Source organism: Lepidochelys olivacea (genome assembly GCF_965140295.1).
Source record: "Lepidochelys olivacea isolate rLepOli2 genome assembly, chromosome: 25".
Classification (NCBI taxonomy): Eukaryota; Metazoa; Chordata; order Testudines; family Cheloniidae; genus Lepidochelys; species Lepidochelys olivacea.
This window is the reverse complement of record NC_140435.1, coordinates 5,209,746-5,220,832: the sequence shown is the minus strand read 5'-3', so window position 1 is coordinate 5,220,832 and position 11,087 is coordinate 5,209,746. Positions and strand designations below refer to the sequence as shown.

The 11,087-nt window shown below is 49.3% G+C and overlaps 1 long non-coding RNA gene across 1 annotated transcript; it reads left to right on the top strand.

Moving 5' to 3' along the window:
- The first annotated feature begins 365 nt into the window (after positions 1 to 365).
- Positions 366 to 2,705, top strand: LOC311512887. Its single transcript, XR_014709587.1, has 3 exons — positions 366 to 445; positions 1,505 to 1,638; positions 2,497 to 2,705. It is a non-coding gene; the product is annotated as an uncharacterized lncRNA (long non-coding RNA).
- The last annotated feature ends 8,382 nt before the right edge of the window (positions 2,706 to 11,087 follow it).

Here is an 11,087-nt window from a genome sequence, read left to right as displayed (position 1 = left end):
ATGCCCAGCACCCCCTTCAAATCCTCCTCACAAATGCACAACACCCTGTACAACACCACCCGTGCCTAGTGCCCCTTCCTAACAACCCCACCACAACTGCTCAGCACCCCAAACAGAACCCCCACTCCCCAGTAGGGTGACCAGGTGCCCGGTTTTCAACTGGAACACCAGGTCGAAAAGGGATCCTGGTGGCTCCAGTCAGCATCGCTGCGCGGCTCCCGGGAAGCAGCTGGCATGTCCCTCCTCCGGCTCCTATGCGTAGGGGCAGCCAGGGCACACCGCACGCTGCCCCCACCCCAAGTGCCGCCTCCCACAGCTCCCATTGGCCGTGATTCCCAGCGAATGGGAGCTGCGGGGGTGGTGCCTGCAGACGGGGCAGCGTGCAGAGCCACTTGGCCTTGGAGCCAGAGGGGGGACATGCTGCTGCTTCTGGGAGCTGCTTGAGGTAAGTACCATCGGGAACCTGCACCCCAGAGCCCCCCACACCCCAACCCTCTGCCCCAGCCCAGATCCCCCTCCCGCCCTCCGAATCCCTCGGTCCCAGCCCGGAGCACCCTCCTGCACCCTGAACCCCTCATCCCCAGCCCCATCCCAGAGCCGCACCCCCAGCCGGAGCCCTCACACCCTACCGCACCCCAGCCCCCTGCCCCAGCCTGGTGAAAATGAGTGAGTGATTGAGGATGGGGAGAGCGAGCGACAGAGGGAGAGGGGATGGAGTGAGTGGGGGGTGGGGGCCTCAGAGAAGGGGTGGGGACCCTCAGGACCCACTTGCCTGGAGGGGTCCAGCCAAGCCCTCCCAGACTCCCCCCTCCCCCACCCCCGGCTGGGACTGGCCAGGCTTCTGCACCAGTCCCAGGTGTCTCAGCTCCAGGGAGACGGGTGGGGACCCACAGGTGGTGGGAAGCAGAGACTGCCCGGAGCCGGAGGTGCACTGGGGTCCGGCCAGGGGGCAGAGGAGCCGGCGGATGGGGCAGGGGGGGGAGAGGATCAGGGGGTGGGGCCAGGGGGAGAAAAGGAGCGGGGGGGTGGGGCCAGAGGGCAGAGAGGAGCCCTCAGCCAGCTGGCAGACAGGCTGAGAGGAGCAAGTCGTGGTGGTGGGGAACCAGCGGGGGCTCGGGGCGCAGTGCAAGTGGAGGAGACCGGAGCCCCTTCTGGGCATGGGCCCAGCTCCATGGAGCCATGGAGCCACTGGCATCATTGTAAACCCGGCACTGACGGGGGGGAGAGCGCGGCAATCTCCCATTGGATGTCAGCATTTGGCGTTTCTTTAACCCTTCGAAACAAATATCCTTTTGTGATGAAGCCTCAGGTGTTTGGACTCCTCCCGGTGAATGTGTTTGGAAAGTCGGAAACAATCAGATTCTTCAGGGTGAACTCCCAAGTGGATGAGGTTCAGATTTCAAAGGAATTGGGGCTTGGGGTTGGGGGAGAGATTTCCTGGTTTTAAAATGATAAGGGTTAATTTTTTTGAACAAAAGGATTCCTTCCTTTTTCTCTGCGGCAGCCTTCAAGCTAACCCAGATGAGCAGAAAAGTGTCTGCAGGCAAATAGCAGCAGCGGTGTGTCAGTGATACAATGTTTGTGACATCTTTGCATGACGGCATGGACAAGCTGGCTGGGAAGTGATGAGCGGTGCAGGTAAAGGCCAGGGTCACTGCCCAGAGTTTAGCCTACCTGGGAGCCTTCCACTGTATTCTTCTTTCATCTCAGGCTTTGTCTACACTGGCACTTCATCCGCAAAACTTTTGTCGTTCAGGGAACTGACAAAAGTTTTACCGACGAAAAATGTGGGTGTGAACAGCACTTTGTCGGCAGGAGTGCTTTCCTGCGGACAAAGCTGCTGCTGTTCGTGGGGGGTGGAAGCTTTTTGTCACCAGGAGGGAGCTCTCCTGCCGACACACAGCAGCTACACTGTGTGCCTTTCAGTGGCACGGCTGTCGTGGCACAGTCATGTCACTAAAAGCCTCGTGGTGTAGCCATAGCCTCAGGCGCAGAGGCCTGCTCTACACTAGGAAATTAGGTTGGTATAACTACGTTGCTCAGGGGGCATGAAAAATCCACACACCTGAGTAAAACAGTTAAACCAACCGAGCCGCCGGTGTAGACAGCGCTGGGCCAATGGGAGAATTCTCCCGTCGAGCGAGCGACCCCCTCTCGGGGTCGAGGGGAGAACCCCTCCTGCCGGGGTAGACAGAGTCTTCACTGAAGCACTGCAGCAGTGCGGCTGTAGTGGTTTTTGTGTAGCCAAGTTCTGAGCCATCACACGGGAGGCTCGGCCTGTAATTATTAACCCCCCGGACAAAGCGAACAGTGTGGCACTAACTCTAAAAGGTCAGGAGCAGGGACAGGAGCTGTGGAGCTAAGGCACGGGAGCAGCAAATACACCCGGCTGACAATGATGTCTTCACACAAACCGCTGTGCCGGGGCCAACCTAGGCAAATCAGCAGCAAGCCCCATGGAATAAGCTTTTGTTTGTCACTTTCCCCTCTCATTAGGCACCTGAGAAGCGGAGGCTGCAATCAGCACAATGGCAGCCCTGGTGGTGTTATCTGCCTTGCACCTGACTCCTAACAAAGGAGAAAGGGGAGGAACTGGTTATACGAGAACAAATTCCTTCAAATGATCGAAGACAATGGTCACTGGGCCAGACAATGGTCACTGGGCCAGACGCATCTGAAGCTGGCAAAGGAAGGTTTTTCACGGCATCCTGTACAAAGCCTTCCAGAACCACACAATAAATCAATTACTCTAACAGGGACATAAGCCTTTTTGTGTTCAAATTATGGCAATATGAAACAGCCGATCAGACCCTCAGACCCTCATCACGCCTTCCCATCGCGTGTTCGCAGTGATGTGCTCTGAGTGCAGGAGTTCATCGGCAAATGGCCTCTATCCCATTCCCTCCCAGCACCCCTGCTCTCGGCACACACCCCGTTTTGGCCAGGACATTCCCTTGTCCTGGCTGGCCTGACCCTTTTTTGCCAAAACTGGACATTTGTCCCATTTGCTTTTGCTAACTTGATCAGCTGGCAAGAGCAAACAGTGGGGTGCAGGGGAACATGCGGGGGGTAGGGAGTGAGCGGCAATGCAGGGGTGGAGGCAGGGGATGGAGCAGTGATGCCAGCCTCGCGTGGGGGGCAGGCAGGGCAGTGATGCCAGCCCCAGCCCTGTATGGTGAGGAGGGGGCAGGGCTCAGGTCAGCCCTGCATGGTGGGCCAAGGGGGCCCTCAAGCTAGCTCCACATGGTGTCCCTTTTTCCCTTTCGGAGAGATGGTCACTCTGCTCTTGGGAATGTTCATGCTTGTTGTGTCAGCGGATGAAAGGCTTAGGCCAGCATTTGTATAAAGCACGAGAATTGGAGCCCAACATTTTAATGGACATGGACAAGTTCTAATCTTCTATCCATTATTTCCTAGGGCCTTTTTGTAAACCAGAAACAGATACAATGGGGCAGTAACTCTTGCTTCATGAAATGCAGGGTGTAGTTCTGAAGAGGTACATTCTAGATCTGGCTGGAATTTTTTTTCCCCTGAATAATTTAACTTTTGGTTGAAAAACCCAAACTATCAAAACATGGGGAAAAAATGGCCCGAAATCTTTGGTTTTCAAATGAAACATCAAAACATTTTGAGGCCAACAGACGCAACCGTTTTTCCATCAAAAATTTTTTTTCCCCAAAAAAGGGCTTTTGGGCCATGTTCATTGACATTTTCCAGTTTTCAATAAGAATCTGGAAACCAAAAACATTTTTCCATAAAAATTGTTCTCAATTTTTGGAAAAATACATTCAGTTTTTGATATTTATTTTGGGGGTTTGGGGGTTTTGCTTTTCCAAAAAAGGGTGTTGAAAACCAAAATTTGTTACTGAAAACTGAAGTTTTACCAAAAGCAGTTTTCAAAAAGATAAAATTTTTACCACAATTTTTTGTAACTGAAAATTATTTTTCTTAAAAATGAAACATTTTCACATCCTGTGAACAATACCTGGCGCTTTCCCGCTGGCTCTTGGCTGGGCACTTGTCCCTGTTTGAAACGAACCGAGAGCGAGAGAAAAATGGATCTGGTGCTCAGCCTGAGGGGCGATGGGGCACAGCCCACTCCTTCTTGAATGTCTGGCTGGTTCCCAGCAGAGGCGCTGACTTTCTAATGTGCTGGGGGGTGCTTGATCCCTGCTGTGCCCTAGGCCCCACCCCCCACCCTGCCTCTTCCCACCCTGTTCTGCCCCCTCCCCTGAGCATGCCCCACCCTCGCTCCTCCCCTCTACCCCCAGCAGCTCCTGCATGCTGCAGAACAGCTGATTGCAGTGGGCAGGAGGTGCTGGGAGGGAGGGGGCGGGGGCGATTGGCAGGGCTGCTGGCAGGTGGGAGGTGCTGGGGGGAGGGGGAAGCGCTAACCCCCAGGGCTGGATTCAGCACAGTATGGGCTTATGTTCCACTGGGGTCCAGTCAAAGGAAAACACATGTTTAAGTTCTGTGCTGAATCTGGGCCCAAGTGGGTGTCCCCTAAAGAAAACCTTCCATCATCCTGGTTCCCACACTGCCCTGGGCATTCTTCAAAAGGGAAAAACATTTTCCTGGTTGGACTCCAGTTTGAAAGCTTTGATCTTTGATTCCTTCTTATCTGATCTGTGTTTGTTCTTATCCCCCAACCCCTCACATCATCCCCATCCTGAGGGCCAGACAGCCTGGAGAACGTTGGCAGTTCCTTGCTTGGTGAATGGGGACAGTTAGAGATGACTGGTGACAGGGAGGAAATGGACTTGTCCTCAGCCTCGTTCCTTTCTGCTCTATGCGGGGGCCTGGATGGGGTTAGGAGGTTTCTGCTCCCTTCCCCGTTGCATCTCGGCTCTGAGCTGCGTCATAGCTATGGGTCCCTGGCTATAGCCTGCCTGGGTAGCCGCACTGTTAGCTACACTCACCTTGCAGCTCCACAGGCTGCCCTTGGAGACACCTGTGCAATCGCAGAAGAGGAGGCAAGGACAGCTCTGAGCTCCCTTTTTGCTTCCTCCAACCTGAGGGCAGCCGGGAGACCGAACAGACCGTGACCCAAGTTAGAGCAGCCACAGAGTATTGCTAAAAAGGGTTTTGCACCCAGTCCCACCCTCTCCAACCTCCAGTAGGGCCCTCCCCACCTGGGAACACCCCCTCCCTGCCCCTACCTGGCCCAACATGTCCCAGGCATTGGTGTCTAGGAGGGGCTGGCATTGTGCCAGCCCAGGATTCCCTCATGCCAGGGGAATCCTCGCCTCATGAACATGGACATAGGGAAATTCACTTTGGTGTGTGACTATTCACGGGAAATGTTTGCTGCTCTTGGTTCCTTGCCAGGGTCTGCTTTCTGTCACATTTTTCCCTTTCAGGCAGCTTTGTGCTGCTTCGTGAGTTCACCGGTTGCCTAGAGGTGACACCGAGGGCAGGTTCGGAAGATAGTGGGTGTGAATGACGCAGTCTGGCCTGAAGACTAGGGATTCCTCATTGTTACTGGGAAGTCTAACAGCTCCCAAGCTTCCCCTCTTCCTGCACTACTCTCGAGGGCTGGCCTCCTGCCATTCTCCTTCTCTTGTCAGGCTGGGGCAGGTTGCTCTGGGAGCAATCACAGGCCTCATTGGGTTGGGTTGTCTTGTTTTATAATGAAAATAAACTCACAGTAGTTGATTTTTTTAAAATTTGAGCTTAAAAAATGCTGGACCTTTGTTTTAACTGGTAACCCTGGTTCCTTTTTCAATTCATTTCTGGTTCAGTAGGTAGAAAAAATTAGGGTTTAGGTTCTGTTCTGGTTCAAATAAAAAATACCGGTTTGAACTGGTTCTCTGGTTCTGGATCAGTTTTGGTTCGGCCTACTGCTGAGGACGATGCAAACCCCACTGGTCTTTCAGTAGCCAGACTGAGTTTGTGGAGTTGGCAGTTAGAAGATCCATCTTCAGGGAAACAGGAATTTCTCCTGGCATCTACTACAGCTCTGTCCACATGGAACCCTGGGAAGCTTTAACAGTAGCTTGTTAACACATAGCCACATGCTGATGTTTGTACAGTGCTTTCAGGCCCTAGGCAGAAGACATTGCCCAAGTGCTTTGTGCTAGGGTGATTTTTAAAGCTAGTTAGAAGAATTCGCTAGAGCTGAGTGAATAGTTCAAATGAATAACTGATTCCACAGAGTTTGTCTTTCTTCCATTAACAGATCCAGTATTTCCACCGCTCATGATTTTATCAGAAATTGTGTGATATTTGGTGATTGTTCTTAAATTCTCAGCTCCTGGAGCCATGGGAATATGAACAAACCTTTAGTTTGCGGGGGTGTTGTTTTTGGTTTTGGGATTTATATAAAGGAAGTTTCTAGCCCTCGTGGTTGTGAAGAAAAGTCTGGAAACGTGACGCAGGTGCACCCTAAAGGCTCAGAACTGATAAGGTTAATAGAAACAACCAATAATTCATTATTTAAAAAAAAATCTCATGATCTGGAGGTGGACCAGTTCATGATTTTTGAAAAGTTGGAGTTGGTGAAGCTGCAGATTGGCCATGGAATTACTCAATTGTATTTATGACTGAAAATTCTTTTGGTGAATAATGGTTCATCTCCAGATTGTTCAGAACATGAGTTATAAAATCAGTTACACATTTGTGCTGTAACTTGTGAAACTAATTGATGTAAATTACATTGCAACTTTATAGGTTAGATTGCAATATGTGCAATTCGCCCTCTCTGAGCTTATGCAGTCAGACACAGAAACAATCCCATGTGACTGATGTTGCTAATTAGCACTGTGTGGATCAGGAGATTTACAATCAGATATAAGCTTTGTAACTGTCTGTGAGCTCAATAGTCTCTTGTGGATGTCTCTTGCTCCTACACTCAGGTTTTCAATTGGTGGCAGTGAGTGGAAAAGCCTCATGAACATGGACATAGGGAAATTCACTTTGGCGTGTGACTATTCACGGGAAATGTTTGCTGCTCTTGGCTCCTTGCCAGGGTCTGCTTTCTGTCACATTTTGGGGCCATTCACTCAGACGCCGAGCCTTTCACACGTGGGTAGAAAAGCCTTGGCATGTCTGTCCTGGGCCCCACCAGGCTTTGGGAAGGGAGATGTACAGTGTGATAGCTGTGGGCAAGGGCCACCCCGGATCAGCGGCCTGCAGCGCCTGCTGCCAGGGGGCTAACAACAGAAACCGAGTGCGACGCCTCCCTCAAGAGCCCAAACTGTTCGAGAGGAGCAGTAAGAGCAGGAGCGGAAGCTGCATGGCCAGATGTGGCCTTCACACAACGCTCCCGTGCTTCCTTGCCAGGCCATTGGCCTTCAGCACGTTACATGGGGCTGGGCAGAGACAGATGACCTAGTTTAGCTGGTCAGGACTTGGAATGACATCTAGGTGTATGCAATGGCAATGTAGTCCCCCCACTCAGCCATGAGCTCTTCTCACAGACGCACCCACACAGAGCGCACACACTTTACAGACACACCCGTACAGCCACAGCACAGACACACAACACAGGCACTCACATACAGCAGATTCAGCACACTCACTCATGCACAAACACACAGCACAGACAGAGCACAGACACACACACTCATGCACACATCCTATGTGGCCCAGGATACCAGAACAAACGTCCTTCCTAGACTCTAAGGCCAGGTGGGACCTCACAAAAAACTACTCTGACCTGCATATCGCAGGCCCCAGGACCTCACCCACCCACTGTGACTTGGTCCGTGGGGTGCAAGCTGGACTGTGGGACTGCTGAGCACCCCTTACCCACCAGCCTGGGCTGCCTCTCACACTGTGATGCTGTTGCCACGCTACAAAATGCTGGTAGGTATTGCAGGTGAATGCTAAGGCAGGTTAGAGAGGCTATCAAAATAAAGAACTCAGTAATAGTGGGGGATTTCAATTATCCCCATATGGACTGGGGATGTCACCTCAGGACGAAATACAGAGACAACATTTCTCGATCCTTTCAATGACTGCTTCTTGGAGCAGCTGGTCCAGGAACCCACCAGGGGAGAGGCAACTCTCGATCTAGTCCTGAGTGGAGCTCAGGATCTGGTCCAAGAGGTAACTATAACAGGACCGCTTGGAAATAGTGACCAAAATGTAACAACATTTAACATTCCTGTGTGGGAAGAACACCTCAACAGCCCAACCCTGTGGCATTTAATTTCAGAAAGGGGAACTATGCAAAAAGGAGGAGGTTAGTTAAGCAGAAATTAAAAGGTACAGTGACTAGAGTGAAACCCCTGCAAGCTGCATGGACACTTTTCAAAGACACCGTAATAGAGGCTCAACTTAAATGTATACCCCAAATTAAAAAACACAGTAAAAGAACTAAAGAAGAGCCACCGTGGCTTAACAACCATGTAAAAGAAGCAATGAGAGATAAAAAGGCATCTTTTAAAAAGTGGAAGTCAAATCCTAGTGAGGTAAATAGAAAGGAGCATAAACACTGCCAAATTAAATGTAAAAATGTAATAAGAAAAGCCAAAAAGGAGTTTGAAGAACAGCTAGTCAACAACTCAAAAGGTAATAACAAAATATTTTTTAAGTACATCAGAAGCAGGAAGCCTGCTAAACAACCAGTGGGGCCCCTGGACGATCAAGATACAAAAGCAGCACTTAAGGACGATAAAGTCGTTGCAGAGAAACTTTCTTTGCTTCAGCCTTCACTGCTGAGGATGTTAGGGAGATTCCCAAACCTGAGCCGTCTTTTGTAGGTGACAAATCTGAGGAATTGTCACAGATTGAAGTGTCACTAGAGGTGGTTTTGAAATTAATTGAGAATCTTAACAGTAACAAGTCACCGGGACCAGATGGCATTCGCCCAAGAGTTCTGAAAGAATTCAAATGTGAAATTGCGGAACTATTAACTATGGTTTGTAACCTGTCCTTTAAATCAGCTACTGTACCCAATGACTGGAAGATAGCTAATGTAACGCCAATATTTAAGAAGGGCTCTAGAGGTGATCCTGGCAATTACAGACCGGTAAGTCTAGTGTCAGTACCGGGCAAATTAGTAGAAACAAAAGTAAAGAATAAAATTGTCAGACACATAGAAGAACATAAATTGTTGCGCAAAAGTCAACATGGTTTCTGTAAAGGGAGATCGTGTCTTACTAATCTGTTAGAGTTCTTTGAAGGGGTCAACAAACATGTGGACAAGGGGGATCCAGTGGACATAATGTACTTAGATTTCCAGAAAGCCTTTGACAAGATCCCTCACCAAAGGCTCTTACATAAATTAAGTTGTCATGGGATAAGAGGGAAGATCCTTTCATGGATTGAGAACTGGTTAAAAGACAGGGAACAAAGGGTAGGAATAAATGGTAAATTTTCAGAATGGAGAGGGGTAACTAGTGATGTTCCCCAAGGGTCAGTCCTAGGACCAATCCTATTCAACTTATTCATAAATGATCTGGAGAAAGGGGTAAACAGTGAGGTGGCAAAGTTTGCAGACAATACTAAACTGCTCAAGGTAGTTAAGTCCAAAGCAGACTGTGAAGAACTTCAAAAAGATCTCACAAAACTAAGCGATTGGGCAACAAAATGGCAAATGAAATTTAATGTGGATAAATGCCAAGTAATGCACACTGGAAAAAATAGCCCCAATTATATATACAATATTATGGGGGCTAATTTAGTTATGACCAATCAGGAGAAATATTTTGGAGTCATCGTGGATAGTTCTCTGAAGACGTCCACGCAGTGTGCAGCGGCAGTCAAAAAAGCAAACAGGATGTTAGGAATCATTAAAAAAGGGATGGAGAATACCTTGTTGGCTTATATAAATCCATGGTATGCCCACATCTTGCATACTGCATACAGATGTGGTCTCCTCATTTCAAAATATATATAGTGGCATTAGAAAAGGTTCAGAGAAGGGCAACTAAAATGATTAGGGGTTTGGAACGGGTCCCATATGAGGAGAGATTAAAGAGGCTTGGACTTTTCAGCTTGGAAAAGAGGAGACTAAGGCGGGATATGACAGAGATATATAAAATCATGAGTGGTGTGGAGAAAGTGAATAAGGAAAAGTTATTTGCTTGTTCCCATAATATAAGAACTAGGGGCCACCAAATGAAATTAATGGGTAGCAGGTTTAAAACAAATAAAAGGAAGTTCTTCACTCAGCGCACAGTCAACCTGTGGAACTCCTTGCCTGAGGAGGTTGTGAAGGCTAGGACTATAACAGGGTTTAAAAGAGAACTGGATAAATTCATGGAGGTTAAGTCCATTAATGGCTATTAGCCAGGATGGGTAAGGAATGGTGTCCCTAGCCTCTGTTTGTCAGAGGGTGGAGATGGATGGCAGGAGAGAGATCATTTGATCATTACCTGTTAGGTTCACTGCCTCTGGGGCACCTGGTAATGGCCACTGTCGGTAGACAGGATACTGGGCTGGATGGACCTTTGGTCTGACCCATTATGGCCATTCTTATGTTATGTTCTTATGTTCTTATGAACTTCATCAGATTCATTTTGGCCCAATTTGTCGAGGTCCCTCTGTATCCTAAACCTACCCTCCAGCGTATCTACCGCTCCTCCCAGTTTAGTGTCATCTGCAAACTTGCTGAGGGTGCAATCCATGCCATCCTGCAGATCATTAATGAAGATATTGAACAAAACCAGTCCCAGGACCGACCCTAGGTGCACTCCGCTTGATACTGGCTGCCAACTAGACATGGAGCCATTGATCACTGACCTTTGAGCCTGACGATCTAGCCAGCTTTCTTTCCACCTTATAGTCTATTTACTATGCCAGGTGACCTAGAAGTGTTTCTAAATAAGTGAATGAACCAGTTTGCACTGACTTGTCTGTATTTGCAGAACCTGTTCCCAGGATACGCATGGAGCCCTCTGCCAGGGCTGAAAACCAGCTCCCTCCTCCCGTCCTCACTTAATTCAAACACCGCTGGTTGCTGGAACATGCCCCTGGTTATTTAATGAACAGCCAACCTGGCATATGACTCAGTAGCTGCACTTCTGGTGCCAAGATGGGATTCTCACAACATGTTTTTATTCATTAATGGAAAACTAGACCAATGACAGCAGCTCACTGCTACTGGACAAGCAGGTAACAAAGCCAGCTCTCCCCCAGCA